Raw genomic sequence first — 18,922 nt, 5'->3', positions numbered from 1 at the left:
ACCCCATCCACTGGCTGCTGGGAGGGACAAGAAGTAATCTGCAAGTAACATAATTCAGATTCTCCTGCAGCTCACAATTAAAAGAAATTGGAATGTAAAAAAACTGGAATCATGTGAATGTACTATTAATTTTTATCCTCATTCTCTTTTAATCCATTGCCTGCTGCTTCCTAACAGCTCCAGTAGGAGGTCCTAAACCCATTTTGCCTTCTTTATAGCTTTCAGTCAGAATAAACCATTTAATAACTAAAACGGATTTAGTTTGACCTTAGAGACTTTGAGAGTGTAGCCTCAGATAGGTAAAATTAAACGAATGTACCATCATCCATAGATTAATTCAAGTATGGGTTTTTTTGGGGGGGGTTATGGGGGTAATAGGATAGCTGTACATGCTAACCCTTCATACCGAACCAGAACCAAAAAATTGGTGTTGGACTATACCGGTACTTTATATATAAAGATAAGAAAGAGATTAGAAATAAAAATTTAATACAAGTTTAATGAATAGCAAAAGTAACAAAATACAGAATATGACACTTAAAATGTTAATACACCCCAGATTCATGTGTACAATTACTCATAATAGAGTTCAATTCTGGTGGCGTAGATGGAAGGTTCCTCTACTAGTTTCGCGGATTGTCCGCTTCTTCAGGAGGAGGTCTATATAGTAAATAAATAATACAGAACTGTGCGTTTGGTACTTTTTTTTTTTCTCTTTCCAGTACCATACGTACCTTATCCTCCATGTCCGCTGGGGGGGGGGGGGGAACATAGAGGGGACCCATTTCTCCACATTTTGTTTTTACCTCCCTCCATCTTTTTTCCTTGAATTTCTGGGTGAGTGAAATTTCCCTATATTCCCCTTATTCCAATTGTTACTCTTATTTAATTTACAATATTTTACTTATATAATTAATATTAATTGTTAATTGTTATGAATTCTGTATTATTTATTTACTATATAGACCTCCTCCTGAAGAAGCGGACAATCCGCGAAACTAGTAGAGGAACCTTCCATCTACGCCACCAGAATTGAACTCTATTATGAGTAATTGTACACATGAATCTGGGGTGTATGTATGTATGTATACAAATGTGGTTGGTTCTGCAGGAACCTTGGTTTTACAAATTATGTGAACTAATAAATATATATATTTTATCAAATTGTTTTTATTTTTTCAAAATGACAGACCCCTGCTGACAGACCCCTGCTTTCACCAACTATTGGCATTGTTGACCCCCTATATTAACCAGCCTGGCGGTATTACCGAGTCTGGCTCGGGGTGGAAGTTTTATACCAAAAGCGGTAACCCTGAGCCAGTCTCGGGACCGCATCGCTGTATGCAGGAGGAGGTTACTTACTTTCTCCCCTGGCTCCGCGATATCCCCCCGCTGTACAAGCGGCTCGTCCTCCGCTCAATTTATCACAGAGCCCATCTCCGTGCCCTGCGAGCATTGCGACGCATAGGGACGGAGATCAGCGCCAAATTCAAAAAGTGAAACACACACATTACATACAGTATAATGTAATCTTACAGATTAAATTGCTGTATGTAATAATTTCACATCCCCTTTGTTCCTAGTGGTTTCTCCAGTGCTCTGCATGTAATTTTATATTATAAAAACTGTTCTGCCTGGAAACTGGAGATTGTCCATAGCAACCAAAACTGTCCCTTTACATCAAAAGTGATTTTAGACCAGCTAGAAAACAGCGATAATAAATTGGAATCACTCGTAGAATTGAACGATAGCGATTTGTGGGAAGATCCGTCATCAAATACTGAAAAGTAATGACAGTGACAATTCTGGAACTGAGCAAATTTCAGTGTTTTTGATTTGATTACATTATTGAATAATTTTTATTATTATTATATTATTATTTGGTATAATTATTTATAGTTATTTATTATATTATAATTTATGATTTCATTTTTCAAAACTTTATCATATCCGGGATGTCTGCTAGACTCTGGTTTGAACAGATTTAAGAGAGTTATTCCTAAGAATTGCAGGACTACAATATAAAACGCCAAATTTACATGCAAAATAATAGTACCGCTTTCAGCACCTAAAATCAGAACTAATCATACCGCCAGGGAGGTTACGAAGCAAGACACATGCATGAGTAAAGTCAGCACTTTGCACTTTGAGGGGAGAAGCTTAATTCATTATTTTGATAAAGGGAAAAAACCTTAGTGCTGATATTAATAAATATGTGGGGATAACACACATGTATAGAAAAAAACTTAAATGACTAGGCTGCAACCATGTCAATGTTCTGTCACTATAAGGATTGATTCTGTCTAATGGTGCGCTCTAGTCAACTTCCTATTACACAATCACAAAGAAGGGGTACGAGGCTAACAATCCTGAGGTTGCTATGAGTATATGTGTTGAACACAGTACTGTGCAAAAATGCAATAATATCATGTGCAAATAAGATAAAGTGCAAAAAGAATTAGTGTACAATTGATAAAGTGCTGAAATGCTCTCATTATTTTGCATACTCATTTCTGTAGCGCAAGGTTATTTCACTTATTTGTTATTTAGGTAATATTCACGTTGACAATAACTGATTATGTCCCCTGTACATGCACAGTGATGCTCTGCATTCAGGGCCCACAGTATGCAGTTGAATGCAGAGCAATGTGCGCGGGAGTGACGTCATTGCGGCTCTGGCCTTTCAAACGGCCGGAGCCAGTGATTCCAAAGGGATGGCAGGGTACATGAAAGTGTGGGGGGGGGGATCTGTGACAGTGGTGAGCTGGAGGGCTCTGTGTGCAGGAAAGTGTGTCATAATGTGCTAGTATGCGGTACATACTATGGCTTAGATCTGCAGGGAACCCAATTTTTTGGGGCAGTTTACAACTGCTATAACCTCATTAACTCTCCCACACACAGTCTGGCAATTTTTTTCTCCATAAATCTATTTATTTTGAAATTTGTATAACGTTTAGAGCAAAAAGTAGGTAGCACAACAGCCAGTCACAGTCTGGCAATTTTAAAAAAATAGATTCACCATACAATCTTTGGATAAACTAGATGGCATTAAAATGCTGCAAGCATACGCTTGAATTACTTTCTTCCCTCGACTCGAATTTTACTTGGTAGCAATCCTGAATCAAGTCTCTGTATTTCTACTTACACGTTTTTCTTCAAAATCCTTCAGAGGAAGCCAAGCATTGGTTCTTGTGCTTGTTACTGATCAGCCAACAAGTTTCAAGTGCAGCGCAAATTCTAAAAGAGAGGAGAAAAAAAATGTATTAGATAACTCACAAAAAAGAAGCACATGGGCATTTTGTGCCTAGGTAAGAATGCCAGGGCCACGAAAGAATAAAATAGAGAAGTGGCCCCATGGGATTGTCACCCCTGACACCCATTTGTTTTATAAATAAATGTCACTCTTAATAGAGGGCTATTATAATTGTTAAAGGGGTTGTAAAGGTAAATATTTTTTCACCTTAATGCATTCTATGACAATGCTGGCGCCCCCAGTCCCCCCATTTTACTTACCTGACCCCTCGAAAGTCCCGTGCTCGCCCCCGACATCCTCTTCGCTGCTCAGCCTGGCCGCTGATTGGCTGGAGTGGATGGATTGAAAGCAACGCAGCCATTGGCTCGCGCTGCTGTCAATCACATCCAATGACGCGGCGCACCGGGGGGCGGGGCCATGTGATACAGTGAGCGGCTATAGCCGCCGCCTGTATCACGGGAGCGCGCCCGCAGGTGCTTCTCACCATGCGAGGGAGCTTGCATGAATGTGAGAGATACTTTCGGGAGGAAGCAGAGACAGCCGCCGAGGGACCCCAGAAGAGCAGGTTTGGGGTCACTCTGTGCAAAACGAGCTGCACAGTGGAGGTAAGTATAACATGTTTGTTATTTAAGAAAAAATAAAAAATTACTTTACAACCCCTTTAAATACATGATTTGCTTTGGCTGCTTTGCTGGTTCTTTCTGTTTTGTGTTTCAGGTGGCAAGCTGCCTGGTGTTGCTAGGAAGATTTACCTCAGCTGCTGAGCACTGGATTGGTGACAAATCCTTTGGTGGGAAACATCTAGCCAATGAGTGTAACCTTTTATTTCTATCCTCTCCTGTCGCTGGGCGGAGTCAGCATTTACCTCAGGACTGTATGAATTATCTTCCAATTGGAACCTGACATGAAGCAAATCAGCCACCAAAAATGCTTTAATGGATGAAGTTATTTTTCCAACTCAAGTGCAACACACTCATTTTACATTTACACTCACATTAAGTGAGCTTTCTGAGACCACAGCTTTGTGTTATCATGACATATTCCTCTTACTTATCCGGTCACGAGGAGGCTAGATAATGCTATAAAGTAAAAACAGAACCCCCTTTAGGGCCAGTTCACACCAGATGCAGTTCCGTGCAGTTTTGTATGCTTTTTTTCTGCACAAAATGCATGCACAGTGTTTTCCATGTATTCCAATGGCTCTAGTTCACACAATGCAGTCAGTTTCTGGTCAGTTTCCGGTTATTTTCTCCACTGGAAACAGACTGGAAACTGTATGCATGGGGTGAACTAGAGCCATTAGAATACATGGAAAACACTGTGCATGCATTTTTAGTGCAGAAAAAAAGCACACGGAACTGAACGGAACTGCGTCTGGTGCGAACTAGCACTTAACCACTTGCCGACCGCCGCACGACGATATACGTCGACAGAATGGCACGGGCAGGCATATGGGCGTATATTTACGTCCCTGCCTTCCCGCGGGTGGGGGGCCCAATCGGGCCCCCCCGGTGCCTGCGGCGGTCGGTATTCGTTCGGGAGCGATCCGGGATGAGGGGGCGGCCATTCATTCATGGCCACCCACTTGCGATCGCTCCCGACGAATGGAAATGCTCCGTGACATCACTTCCTCTCCTGTAATGTAAACACAGGCAGAGGAAGTGATGTAATCTCTCCTCGTGTCGGTCTTTTTCGTTCCGGCACCGAGGAGAGAGGATCGGTGAGTTGCACCCAACACTACACATACAGTAGAACACGCCAGGCACACTTTCCACCCCCCCGATCACCCCCCAATCACCCCTGCCCCCCCCCCCAGTCACAGTGACACCAATTGCATTTTTTTTTTTTTTGCATTGGTGTCATTTGTGACTGTAATAACTGTTAGGGCAGTTAGGGTTAGCCCCCTTTAGCTCTAGGGTGCCCCCCTAACCCCCCCAATAAAGGTTTAACCCCGTGATCACCCCCCGTCGCCAGTGTCACTAATAAGCGATCGTTTTTCTGATCGCTGTATTAGTGTCACAGGTGACGCTAGTTAGGCAGGTAAGTATTTAGGTTTGCCGCAGCTTTTTATAGCGTCAGGGACCCCCATATACTACCGCATAGCCCCCTGATTGCCCCCCAGTTAACCCTTTCACCAGTGATCACCATATAACTGTTACAGGTGACGCTGGTTGGTTAGTTATTTTTTTTTTGTTTCAGGGCACCCGCCATTTATTACCTAATAAAGGTTTAACCCCCTGATCACCCGGCGGGTGATATAAGTTTGAGGGTCAGATAAGGTCTGTGTCGCCCCAGCGTCAGGTTAGTGCCAGTACTGCTAACACCCACGCGCAAAGCATACACCTCCCTTAGTAATATAGTATCTGATCAGATCTATATTAGCGTTGCCAGCATTTTAGGTTTCCCAAAACGCATTGTTAGCGGGATCAGCCCAGATACCTGCTAGCACCTGCGTTTAGCCCCTCCGCCAAGCCCAGCCCAGCCCACCCAAGTGCAGTATCGATCGATCACTGTCACTTACAAAACACAACACACATAACTGCAGCGTTCGCAGAGTCAGGCTTGATCCCTGCGATCGCTAACAGTTTTTTTTGTAGCGTTTTGAAACAGTCGCTGACAGGCTAGGTGCTTTTTTACCTGTCAGTCTCACTAGTGTACCCCTAAATTTAGAGCCCAAAATGGCAAAGCGAAGGTACACTAGTGAAGAGGCCTACACGTTTCTGAGCATGACAGATAGTGAAGAGGACGTCACTCATCTGTCAGATTCAGGCTCAGAATACGATCCTGTAGAGGACAGCGGCTCCATGACAGATAGCTCTGACGACGGAGATGAGGCCCCTGTTAAGGACAGGTGTGCCCAATCCAGAATGTATTCTGTTGTTCAGGTGCAGGAACCGCAGGTCACTCGTATGGAGCAGAGACGTACTAGAGCCACTCATCCTTCTGGTGAACTGGCAAGCACCAGCGGCCTAGTACACCCTGGACGTACATCCAGCACTGCAGTAACACGTGGTGACGTGGCGAGTCCCATAAGTGCAGTTCAAGCTGGCGAGGTGGCAAGCACAAGTAGTGTCCCGCTGCCACCAAGAAGAAGACAAAGACAGGCCCGTCGTACCCATAGTGCCCTTCCTGCAGAATTCGCCAATCCTATTTGGGTGCCCACATCTTCTGCAGAACCCGTACTTCCCCCATTCACTGGCCAACCTGGCATTAACGTGGAAACAGTTGATTTTACGACACTTGACTTTTACTCACTGTTTTTCACCGAAGATCTCTATAGATCTATTGTGGACCAAACCAATTTGTACGCTGGTCAACACATCGCCACTATTCCCCAGTCCGCCCTTGCCAGACAATGGAAACCAGTTACGGTTTCCGAATTTAAAATCTTTCTGGGCCTCTCCCTCAACATGGGCATAACCAAAAAGAGTGAGTTGCGGTCATATTGGTCCACTGACCCAATTCACCATATGCGCGTGTTCTCTGCTTCCATGTCCAGGGCACGATACGAGATGATTTTGCGGTTCATGCACTTCAGCGACAATGAACTCTGTCGTCCTCGTGGAGACCCTGAATACGATCGGCTCTACAAAATTCAGCCCCTCATAAACCACTTCAACCAACGTTTTGCAGACTTGTTTACTCCCGATCAAGTTGTCTGCATTGATGAGTCCCTGATTAAGTTTTCTGGTCGCTTGTCATTCAAACAATACGTCCCCAACAAGCGTTCCAGATACGGGGTCAAGATGTATAAGCTCTGTGACAGGGCCACAGGCTATACACGTAGTTTCATGGTTTTTGAGGGTAAAGATAGTCACGTAGAGCCGGAGAACTGCCCTGACTACATAGGAAGCGCTGGCAAGATAGTGTGGGACATGGTGTCACCCTTATTCGGAAAGGGGTACCACTTGTACGTGGACAATTATTACACAAGCGTGCCACTGTTTAGTCACTTGTTTGATCAGCAGATTGGAGCATGTGGCACCGTGCGACCTAATCGCCGGGGCTTTCCCCAGCGGCTTGTAGTGTCCCGTCTTAGGCTGGGGGAGAGAGCCTGCTTGCGCAGTAATAATTTGCTCGCTATGAAGTGGAGGGATAATAAGAATGTTTTCGTTCTTACCTCCCTTCATGCAGACACGACGGTCCAAATTCCTACGGCGACTGGTATTGTGGAGAAACCCCTCTGTGTCCACAAATATAACCTTAACATGGGAGGGGTGGACCTCAATGACCAGTTGTTGGCGCCGTATCTAGTTCCCCTTAAGGCCAGACGCTGGTACAAAAAAGTGTCTGTTTATTTATTCCAATTGGCTATACTGAATGCTTATGTACTACACAAAGCTTCAGGACGGACTGGATCCTTCCTTAAATTCCAGGAGGATATCGTCAGAGCCCTTCTGTATCCAGACGGTGCTCCACCTCACCTTCCCCTACCAGATGCAGTAAGCCGGCTGCATGAGAGGCATTATTCTTATGTCATCCCGAGTACCCCTACCCAACGAGCCCCCCAAAGAAAATGTCGTGTCTGCAGAAAGCGCTGATATAGGCGTGACACCCGTTATTGTTGTCCCTGCTGTCCTGACAATCCTGGTCTTTGCATTGGTGAATGTTTTGAACGCTACCATGAACTAGTTGAGTATTAGCGTAGGGTACAGCATTGCACAGGCTAGGCACACGTTCACAGGGTCTCCCAAGATGCCATCGCATTTTGAGAGACCCAAACCGCTGGAACCATTACAACAGAAGTGTTAAAGTTACATAAAAAAGTGTTTAAAAAATAAATAAATAAAAAATATATAAAATAAAAAAACCAAAAATAGTTGTCGTTTTATTGTTCTCTCTCTCTCTATTCTCTCTCTATTGTTCTGCTCCTTTGTACTGTATTCTATTCTGCAATGTTTTATTGTTAACCATTTTTTGTTTTCAGGTACGCCATTCAGCTGTAGCATGGATTTATTTATCTTGACAGCAACAGCGTTTGCTCCCACGATACGTAAAGCCACGACTCCAGCGCTGTCGGAGGTGATTTCACCACCACAGTTAAAAAAGAGCATATATGCCGAAGCATGGGGGCATAAGGGGTGGAGGAGCGATTTTGCTCCTAATGCCGCGTACATACAGTCAAAATTCCGACGGAGGGTTTGCCCGTGGAAAAGTTTGAATGTATGTACGCGGCATAACTTTTTTGCGGGAGGATGCCCCCATGCTTCGGCATATATATATTTTAGGCACAGATTGTGTTAAATGTGTTATTTTTTGCTATTTTTTTTGTATTTGCTTTGCAGGTATGGTAAGTCCTACTGTTATACTGTAATGTTACTTTGTTTTATTGTTAACCATCATTTGCTTAGCAGGTACGCCATTCTGCTGCAGAGCGGATTTATTTATCTTGACAGCAACAGCGTTTGCTCCCACGATACGTAAAGCCGCGACTCCAGCACTGTCGGAGGTGATTTCACCACCACAGTTAAAAAAGAGCATATATGCCGAAGCATGGGGGCATACGGGGTGGAGGAGCGATCTGCTCCTACCTTTTGCGGGAGGATGCCCCCATGCTTCGGCATATATATATTTTAGGCACAGATTGTGTTAAATGTGTTATTTTTTGCTATTTTTTTTTGTATTTGCTTTGCAGGTATGGTACGTCTTACTGTTATACTGTAATGTTACTTTGTTTTATTGTTAACCATCATTTGCTTAGCAGGTACGCCATTCAGTTGCAGTGCGGATTTATTTATCTTGACAGCAACAGCGTTTGCTCCCACGATACATAAAGCCGCGACTCCAGCACTGTCGGGGGTGATTTCACCACCACAGTTAAAAAAGAGCATATATGCCGAAGCATGGGGGCATAAGGGGTGGAGGAGCGATCTGCTCCTACCATTTGCGGGAGGATGCCCCCATGCTTCGGCATATATAAATGGTGCATGTATGCCCACCATTAAAAGTGGGTGGATGAAGGGTGGTATCTAATGGTGGGCATACCCACCAATCAATATTTTTTTTTCGTTCAGCCCACAGGCTGCATGAAAAAAAAATTACAATATATGCCCAACCAGTTCCAGCAACATACTGGTATGTTGCGGGACTTTGAGTGCTTATACCAGAATGATGCCTGCAGGTTTAGGTATCATCTTGGTATCATTCTTTTCAGCCAGCAGACGGCTTTTATGTAAAAGCAATCCTAGCGGCTAATTAGCCTCTAGACTACTTTTACAAGCAGTGGGAGGGAATGTCCCCCCCCCCCCCCCCGCACCATCTTCCATGGTTTTCCCAGGCTCTCCTGTCCCAACAGGGAACCTGAGAATGCAGCCGGTGGTTCCGCCAGCTGACCATAGAGCTGATCAGAGACCAGAATAGCTCCAATCATCTCTATGGCCTAAGACACCGGAAGCTACGAGCATTTCATGACTTAGATTTTGCGGGATGTAAACAGCGCCATTGGGAAATTGGGAAAGCATTTTATCACACCGATCTTGGTGTGGTCAGATGCTTTGAGGACAGAGGAGAGATCTAGGGTCTGATAGACCCTAATTTTTTTTTAAATGTCACCTGTTACCTGTCACTACCTATTGCAATCATAGGGGATATTTACATTCCCTGAGATAACAATAAAAATCATAAAAAAATATATATAAATGAAAGGAACAGTTTAAAAATAAAAAAAAAAAGCAAAATAAATAATAAAAAAAAAAAAAAAAAGCACCCCTGTCCCCCCCTGGTAAGGCGCAACGTCGAACGCAAGCGTTGGTCTGGTGTCATATGTAAACAGCAATTGCACCATGCATGTGAGGTATCACCAGGAAGGTCAGATCGAGGGTACTCATTTTAGCAGTAGACCTCCTCCGTAAATCTAAAGTGGTCACCTGTAAAGGCATTTAAAGGCTTTTAAAAATGTACGTAGTTTGTCGCCGCTGCACATTTCTGCGCAATTTTAAAGCATGTCATGTTTGGTATCCATGTACTCGGCCTAAAATCATATTTTTTATTTCATCAAACATTTGGGCAATATAGTGATTTTTAGTGCATTCAAATAAAAAAAAGTGTGTTTTTTCTCCAAAAAATGCGTTTGAAAAATCGCTGCGCAAATACCGTGTGAAAAAAAAAATGAAACACCCACCATTTTAATCGGTAGGGCTTTTGCTTTAAAAAAACACTTCATGTTTGGAGGTTCAAAGTAATTTTCTTATAAAAAAAAATATTTTTTCATGTAAACAAAAAGTGTCAGAAAGGGCTTTTTCTTCAAGTGGTTAGAAGAGTGGGTGATGTGTGACATAAGCTTCTAAATGTTGTGCATAAAATGCCAGGACAGTTCAAAACCTCCCCAAATGACCCCATTTTAGAAAGTAGACACCCCAAGCTATTTGCTGAGAGGCATGTCGAGTCCATGGAATATTTTATATTTTGACAAAAGTTGTGGAAAAAATACATTATTATTTTTTTTTTTTTTTTTTTTTGCACAAAGTTGTCATTAAATGATATATTGCTCAAACATGCCATGGTTATATGTAAAATTACACCCCAAAATACATTCTGTTGCTTCTCCTGAGTACGGGGATACCACAAGTGTGAGACCTTTTGGGAGCCTAACCGCGTACGGTACCCCAAAATCCAAGCACCACCTTCAGGATTTCTAAGGGTGTAAATTTTTGATTTCATTCCTCACTGTCTATCACAGTTTCGGAGGCCATGGAATGCCCAGATAGCACAAAATCCCCCCAAGTGACCCCATTTTGGAAAGGAGACACCCCAAGCTATTTGCCGAGAGGTATGGTTAGTATTTTGCAGACCTTCATTTTTGTCACAAAGTTTTGAAAATTGAAAAAAAGAAAAAAAATATACATTATTTTTTTTTTTCTTCATTTTCAAAAACAAATGAGAGCTGCAAAATACTCACCATGCCTCTCGGCAAATAGCTTGGGGTGTCTACTTTCCAAAATGGGGTCATTTTGGGGGGTTTTGTGCTATCTTGGCATTTTATGGCCTTCAAAACTGTGATAGGTAGTGAGGTGTGAAATCAAAAATTTACACCCTTAGAAATACTGAAGGCGGTTCTTGGTTTTCGGGGCCCCGTACGCGACTAGGCTCCCAAAAAGTCCCACACATGTGGTATCCCCGTACTCAGGAGAAGCAGCAGAATTTATTTTGGGGTGTCATTTCACATATGCCCCTGGCATGTGTGAGCAATATATCATTTAGTGACAACTTTGTGAAAAAAAAATAAAAAAAAATAAAAGTTTGTAATTTTCCCGCAACTTGTGGCAAAATATAAAATATTCCATGGACTCAACATGCCTCTCAGCAAATAGCTTGGGGTGTCTACTTTCTAAAATGGGGTCATTTGTGGGGGTTTTGTGCCATCTTGGCATTTTATGGCCTTCAAAACTGTAATAGGTAGTGAGGCGTGAAATCAAAAATGTACGCCCTTAGAAAGCCTGAAGGCGGTTCTTGGCTTTCGGGGCCCCGTACGCAGCTAGGCTCCCAAAAAATCCCACACATGTGGTATCCCCGTACTCAGGAGAAGCAGCAGAATTTATTTTGGGGTGTCATTTCACATATGCCCATGGCATGCGTGAGCAATATATCATTTAGTGACAACTTTGTGAAAAAAAAAAAAAAAAAGTTTGTAATTTTCCCGCAACTTGCGGCAAAATATAAAATATTCCATGGACTCAACATGCCTCTCAGCAAATAGCTTTGGGTGTCTACTTTCTAAAATTGGGTCATTTGTGGGGGTTTTGTGCCATCTTGGCATTTTTTGGCCTTCAAAACTGTAATAGGTAGTGAGGCGTGAAATCAAAAATTTACGCCCTTAGAAAGCCTGAAGGCGGTTCTTGGCTTTCGGGGCCCCGTACGCAGCTAGGCTCCCAAAAAATCCCACACATGTTAGGTATCCCCGTACTCAGGAGAAGCAGCAGAATTTATTTTGGGGTGTCATTTCACATATGCCCATGGCATGCGTGAGCAATATATCATTTAGTGACAACTTTGTGAAAAAAATAAAAAAAATAAAAAAGTTTGCAATTTTCCCTCAACTTGTGGCAAAATATAAAATATTCCATGGACTCAACATGCCTCTCAGCAAATAGCTTGGGGTGTCTACTTTCTAAAATGGGGTCATTTGTGGGGGTTTTGTGCCATCTTGGCATTTTATGGCCTTCAAAACTGTAATAGGTAGTGAGGCGTGAAATCAAAAATTTACGCCCTTAGAAAGCCTGAAGGCGGTTCTTGGCTTTCGGGGCCCCGTACGCAGCTAGGCTCCCAAAAAATCCCACACATGTGGTATTCCCGTACTCAGGAGAAGCAGCAGAATTTATTTTGGGGTGTCATTTCACATATGCCCATGGCATGCGTGAGCAATATATCATTTAGTGACAACTTTGTGAAAAAAATAAAATAAAATTAAAGTTTGTAATTTTCCCGCAACTTGTGGCAAAATATAAAATATTCCATGGACTCAACATGCCTCTCAGCAAATAGCTTGGGGTGTCTACTTTCTAAAATGGGGTCATTTGGGGGGGTTTTGTGCCATCTTGGCATTTTATGGCCTTCAAAACTGTAATAGGTAGTGAGGCGTGAAATGAAAAATTTACGCCCTTAGAAAGCCTGAAGGCGGTGCTTGGTTTTCGGGGCCCCGTACGCGGCTAGGCTCCCAAAAAATCCCACACATGTGGTATCCCCGTACTCAGGAGAAGCAGCAGAATTTATTTTGGGGTGTCATTTCACATATGCCCATGGCATGCGTGAGCAATATATCATTTAGTGACAACTTTGTGAAAAAAATAAAAAAAATAAAAAAGTTTGCAATTTTCCCTCAACTTGTGGCAAAATATAAAATATTCCATGGACTCAACATGCCTCTCAGCAAATAGCTTGGGGTGTCTACTTTCTAAAATGGGGTCATTTGTGGGGGTTTTGTGCCATCTTGGCATTTTATGGCCTTCAAAACTGTAATAGGTAGTGAGGCGTGAAATCAAAAATTTACGCCCTTAGAAAGCCTGAAGGCGGTTCTTGGCTTTCGGGGCCCCGTACGCAGCTAGGCTCCCAAAAAATCCCACACATGTGGTATTCCCGTACTCAGGAGAAGCAGCAGAATTTATTTTGGGGTGTCATTTCACATATGCCCATGGCATGCGTGAGCAATATATCATTTAGTGACAACTTTGTGAAAAAAATAAAATAAAATTAAAGTTTGTAATTTTCCCGCAACTTGTGGCAAAATATAAAATATTCCATGGACTCAACATGCCTCTCAGCAAATAGCTTGGGGTGTCTACTTTCTAAAATGGGGTCATTTGGGGGGGTTTTGTGCCATCTTGGCATTTTATGGCCTTCAAAACTGTAATAGGTAGTGAGGCGTGAAATGAAAAATTTACGCCCTTAGAAAGCCTGAAGGCGGTGCTTGGTTTTCGGGGCCCCGTACGCGGCTAGGCTCCCAAAAAATCCCACACATGTGGTATCCCCGTACTCAGGAGAAGCAGCAGAATTTATTTTGGGGTGTCATTTCACATATGCCCATGGCATGCGTGAGCAATATATCATTTAGTGACAACTTTGTGAAAAAAAAAAAAAAGTTTGTAATTTTCCCGCAACTTGCGGCAAAATATAAAATATTACATGGACTCAACATGCCTCTCAGCAAATAGCTTTGGGTGTCTACTTTCTAAAATTGGGTCATTTGTGGGGGTTTTGTGCCATCTTGGCATTTTTTGGCCTTCAAAACTGTAATAGGTAGTGAGGCGTGAAATCAAAAATTTACGCCCTTAGAAAGCCTGAAGGCGGTTCTTGGCTTTCGGGGCCCCGTACGCAGCTAGGCTCCCAAAAAATCCCACACATGTTAGGTATCCCCGTACTCAGGAGAAGCAGCAGAATTTATTTTGGGGTGTCATTTCACATATGCCCATGGCATGCGTGAGCAATATATCATTTAGTGACAACTTTGTGAAAAAAATAAAAAAAATAAAAAAGTTTGTAATTTTCCCTCAACTTGTGGCAAAATATAAAATATTCCATGGACTCAACATGCCTCTCAGCAAATAGCTTGGGGTGTCTACTTTCTAAAATGGGGTCATTTGTGGGGGTTTTGTGCCATCTTGGCATTTTATGGCCTTCAAAACTGTAATAGGTAGTGAGGCGTGAAATCAAAAATTTACGCCCTTAGAAAGCCTGAAGGCGGTTCTTGGCTTTCGGGGCCCCGTACGCAGCTAGGCTCCCAAAAAATCCCACACATGTGGTATTCCCGTACTCAGGAGAAGCAGCAGAATTTATTTTGGGGTGTCATTTCACATATGCCCATGGCATGCGTGAGCAATATATCATTTAGTGACAACTTTGTGAAAAAAATAAAATAAAATTAAAGTTTGTAATTTTCCCGCAACTTGTGGCAAAATATAAAATATTCCATGGACTCAACATGCCTCTCAGCAAATAGCTTGGGGTGTCTACTTTCTAAAATGGGGTCATTTGGGGGGGTTTTGTGCCATCTTGGCATTTTATGGCCTTCAAAACTGTAATAGGTAGTGAGGCGTGAAATGAAAAATTTACGCCCTTAGAAAGCCTGAAGGCGGTGCTTGGTTTTGGGGGCCCCGTACGCGGCTAGGCTCCCAAAAAATCCCACACATGTGGTATCCCCGTACTCAGGAGAAGCAGCAGAATTTATTTTGGGGTGTCATTTCACATATGCCCATGGCATGCGTGAGCAATATATCATTTAGTGACAACTTTGTGAAAATAAAAAAAAAGTTTGTAATTTTCCCGCAACTTGCGGCAAAATATTAAATATTCCATGGACTCAACATGCCTCTCAGCAAATAGCTTTGGGTGTCTACTTTCTAGAATTGGGTCATTTGTGGGGGTTTTGTGCCATCTTGGCATTTTTTGGCCTTCAAAACTGTAATAGGTAGTGAGGCGTGAAATCAAAAATTTACGCCCTTAGAAAGCCTGAAGGCGGTTCTTGGCTTTCGGGGCCCCGTACGCAGCTAGGCTCCCAAAAAATCCCACACATGTTAGGTATCCCCGTACTCAGGAGAAGCAGCAGAATTTATTTTGGGGTGTAATTTCACATATGCCCATAGCATGTGTGAGCAATATATCATTTAGTGAAATAATAAGAATATTATCGGGTTAATTGGCGCTACCTAGAAGACAGGTCTCCATTACAAAAAGGGTCTTATGGAGAATCAATGAATGGGGAGCCAGGGTACGGTCTTTGCAAAAAGCACAGTATTCCCTCTCACCCTATTTATAATGACACTGTATACTGCCGACCCCAGAATCACATAAAGAGCTAAGGACACCAAGAAAAGCCCCAGCTCCGCCCAAAGGAAGATTTGAATCAAACACTAAATGTAATAAATCTGTGGGCCATCATAGAAAAAGGGGTCCCAAAACATTAATTACTAATGACGGGAATTACCAATCAGACTCATTAAAATAATACTACAAAACAGTAGAAAATCAGGAACTAATGATGTTAGAACAGGCTAGGATCCTTCCCTAAAGAATATCTATTCAAACACACATTCTCAAGTATGTTAAAAATACAGGCCAAAAGATCATATGTGCCAAACTACATATGCAACCTGATGAAATTAAAATTAAAAGTCAAATCGCCTGAGATGCGACAAATTACATTCAGTGGCAGGCCTATTAGCAACAATGAAGGAACCCTTTATCAGTATAAGTGAAAAAAGATATATATGTATATTTAAAGTACCGTGCGCTAATGGGCAAACTGGGGCCACATAAGTGTACCCACCAGTGTATAGTGCCGAAAGGTGACAGGCCTATTAGCAAACAGTAATGAAAAACCCTTTAACAGTATAAAGTGAAAAATATATATATATATATATTTAAAATGCCGTGCACTAATGAACAAACTGGGGCCACATAGGTGTACCCACCAGTGTGTAATGCCGGAAAAAATATATATTTGTGTATATAACCTCAAACAGTATTAATATTAAATCTGTGTATAGTGAAAACCAAAAGGAAATTGAATGTGTAAACAAATAACTGAAAATGTGAGCTGTTCACACCCCAGAACCCAAATGGTTAAAAAATATATATGTGTGTGTATGTGTTAGTGCATAAAAAATGAAAATGCAATAATGCAAAATTTTTTGGCGATAAAGGCTAAAAAACACAAAGTGCAATAACACCTAAAATGGAAAAAGTGAAATAGATGAAAAAAATGAAAAAATAAAAATAAAAATAAAAATAACAATAAAAATAAAATCTGAGGATGAGTAACAAAAACTATATATAGAACATAAGCAAAATGGCAAATATATATATGTGAAAAATAAGTCCCAAAAAAATGAAAGTTCAATGGTATTAGTCCAAGGGATCCTAGAAAAATCCTTATAGTGACTTTTGTGCTTCCTATTCAGTCTTCACTGTGACTTCTGTGCTCCCCCACCAGGAATCCTACTCACCAGAAGTAGATACCCCTACAGGGGTTAAGAGCCTTAAGAATCAATCTCCAGATATCCCGTTCTTGGTTTAGTGATAGATGCCCGAGCCTGTGTCAGCTTGGATTCCTCAAGTCCTCATGGGGAAAAAAATGGAAGCCTCCATAGTGTAATCCGTAAAAAAGGGTTTATTGGCACAATAAAAAATATGTATATAAGAGGCAAAAACAGCAAAAAATCAAAAATAATAAAAAATAAACAACCAAAAAAATATAAAAAGTATACAAAATACCCACAATTCTCATAAAGTGGGCTATTGTATAGAACCACAGTTGATCAGGGGATTAAAATGAGAAACTCCCCCAAAAAATTCCAGATTAACCCCAAAAACTACCATGGGCCATATGTAATAGCATTAAGAACACAAGCGGAAAATGGAAACACTAGTTCATATACCAGGACAAACCTCCCTATAGAGGTGCTATAGGGAGGTTTGTCCTGGTATATGAACTAGTGTTTCCATTTTCCGCTTGTGTTCTTAATGCTATTACATATGGCCCATGGTAGTTTTTGGGGTTAATCTGGAATTTTTTGGGGGAGTTTCTCATTTTAATCCCCTGATCAACTGTGGTTCTATACAATAGCCCACTTTATGAGAATTGTGGGTATTTTGTATACTTTTTATATTTTTTTGGTTGTTTATTTTTTATTATTTTTGATTTTTTGCTGTTTTTGCCTCTTATATACATATTTTTTATTGTGCCAATAAACCCTTTTTTACGGATTACACTATGGAGGCTTCCATTTTTTTCCCCATGAGGACTTGAGGAATCCAAGCTGACACAGGCTCGGGCATCTATCACTAAACCAAGAACGGGATATCTGGAGATTGATTCTTAAGGCTCTTAACCCCTGTAGGGGTATCTACTTCTGGTGAGTAGGATTCCTGGTGGGGGAGCACAGAAGTCACAGTGAAGACTGAATAGGAAGCACAAAAGTCACTATAAGGATTTTTCTAGGATCCCTTGGACTAATACCATTGAACTTTCATTTTTTTGGGACTTATTTTTCACATATATATATTTGCCATTTTGCTTATGTTCTATATATAGTTTTTGTTACTCATCCTCAGATTTTATTTTTATTGTTATTTTTATTTTTATTTTTATTTTTTCATTTTTTTCATCTATTTCACTTTTTCCATTTTAGGTGTTATTGCACTTTGTGTTTTTTAGCCTTTATCGCCAAAAAATTTTGCATTATTGCATTTTCATTTTTTATGCACTAACACATACACACACATATATATTTTTTAACCATTTGGGTTCTGGGGTGTGAACAGCTCACATTTTCAGTTATTTGTTTACACATTCAATTTCCTTTTGGTTTTCACTATACACAGATTTAATATTAATACTGTTTGAGGTTATATACACAAATATATATTTTTTCCGGCATTACACACTGGTGGGTACACCTATGTGGCCCCAGTTTGTTCATTAGTGCACGGCATTTTAAATATATATATATATATATTTTTCACTTTATACTGTTAAAGGGTTTTTCATTACTGTTTGCTAATAGGCCTGTCACCTTTCGGCACTATACACTGGTGGGTACACTTATGTGGCCCCAGTTTGCCCATTAGCGCACGGTACTTTAAATATACATATATATCTTTTTTCACTTATACTGATAAAGGGTTCCTTCATTGTTGCTAATAGGCCTGCCACTGAATGTAATTTGTCGCATCTCAGGCGATTTGACTTTTAATTTTAATTTCATCAGGTTGCATATGTAGTTTGGCACATATGATCTTTTGGCCTGTATTTTTAACATACTTGAGAATGTGTGTTTGAATAGATATTCTTTAGGGAAGGATCCTAGCCTGTTCTAACATCATTAGTTCCTGATTTTCTACTGTTTTGTAGTATTATTTTAATGAGTCTGATTGGTAATTCCCGTCATTAGTAATTAATGTTTTGGGACCCCTTTTTCTATGATGGCCCACAGATTTATTACATTTAGTGTTTGATTCAAATCTTCCTTTGGGCGGAGCTGGGGCTTTTCTTGGTGTCCTTAGCTCTTTATGTGATTCTGGGGTCGGCAGTATACAGTGTCATTATAAATAGGGTGAGAGGGAATACTGTGCTTTTTGCAAAGACCGTACCCTGGCTCCCCATTCATTGATTCTCCATAAGACCCTTTTTGTAATGGAGACCTGTCTTCTAGGTAGCGCCAATTAACCCGATAATAT

The 18,922-nt window shown here is 41.3% G+C and overlaps 1 protein-coding gene and 1 non-coding gene across 5 annotated transcripts in view; one reads left to right on the top strand and one right to left on the bottom strand.

Annotated features, from left to right (window-relative positions):
- The window catches only part of WASF3 (WASP family member 3), a 676,822-nt gene that overhangs the window by 502,558 nt on the left and 155,342 nt on the right, over window positions 1-18,922 (bottom strand). For all 4 annotated transcript variants that reach the window (XM_077484052.1, XM_077484053.1, XM_077484054.1 and 1 more), the window contains one exon: window positions 3,146-3,237. The gene's annotated coding sequence lies outside the window, so the exon portion shown is untranslated. The remainder of the gene's footprint in view (window positions 1-3,145; window positions 3,238-18,922) is intronic.
- Window positions 17,108-17,180, top strand: LOC143986289 (small nucleolar RNA SNORD86). The gene has a single exon (XR_013276497.1). It is a non-coding gene; the product is annotated as a small nucleolar RNA SNORD86 (small nucleolar RNA).

The sequence above is a fragment of the Lithobates pipiens genome, unplaced genomic scaffold (genome assembly GCF_037356315.1).
Source record: "Lithobates pipiens isolate NorthernLeopardFrog02 unplaced genomic scaffold, aLitPip1_a1.2 Scaffold_16, whole genome shotgun sequence".
Taxonomy (NCBI): domain Eukaryota; kingdom Metazoa; phylum Chordata; class Amphibia; order Anura; family Ranidae; genus Lithobates; species Lithobates pipiens.
The sequence above is the reverse complement of the archived record's forward strand: the minus strand, read 5'-3'. Positions and strand labels throughout refer to the sequence as shown.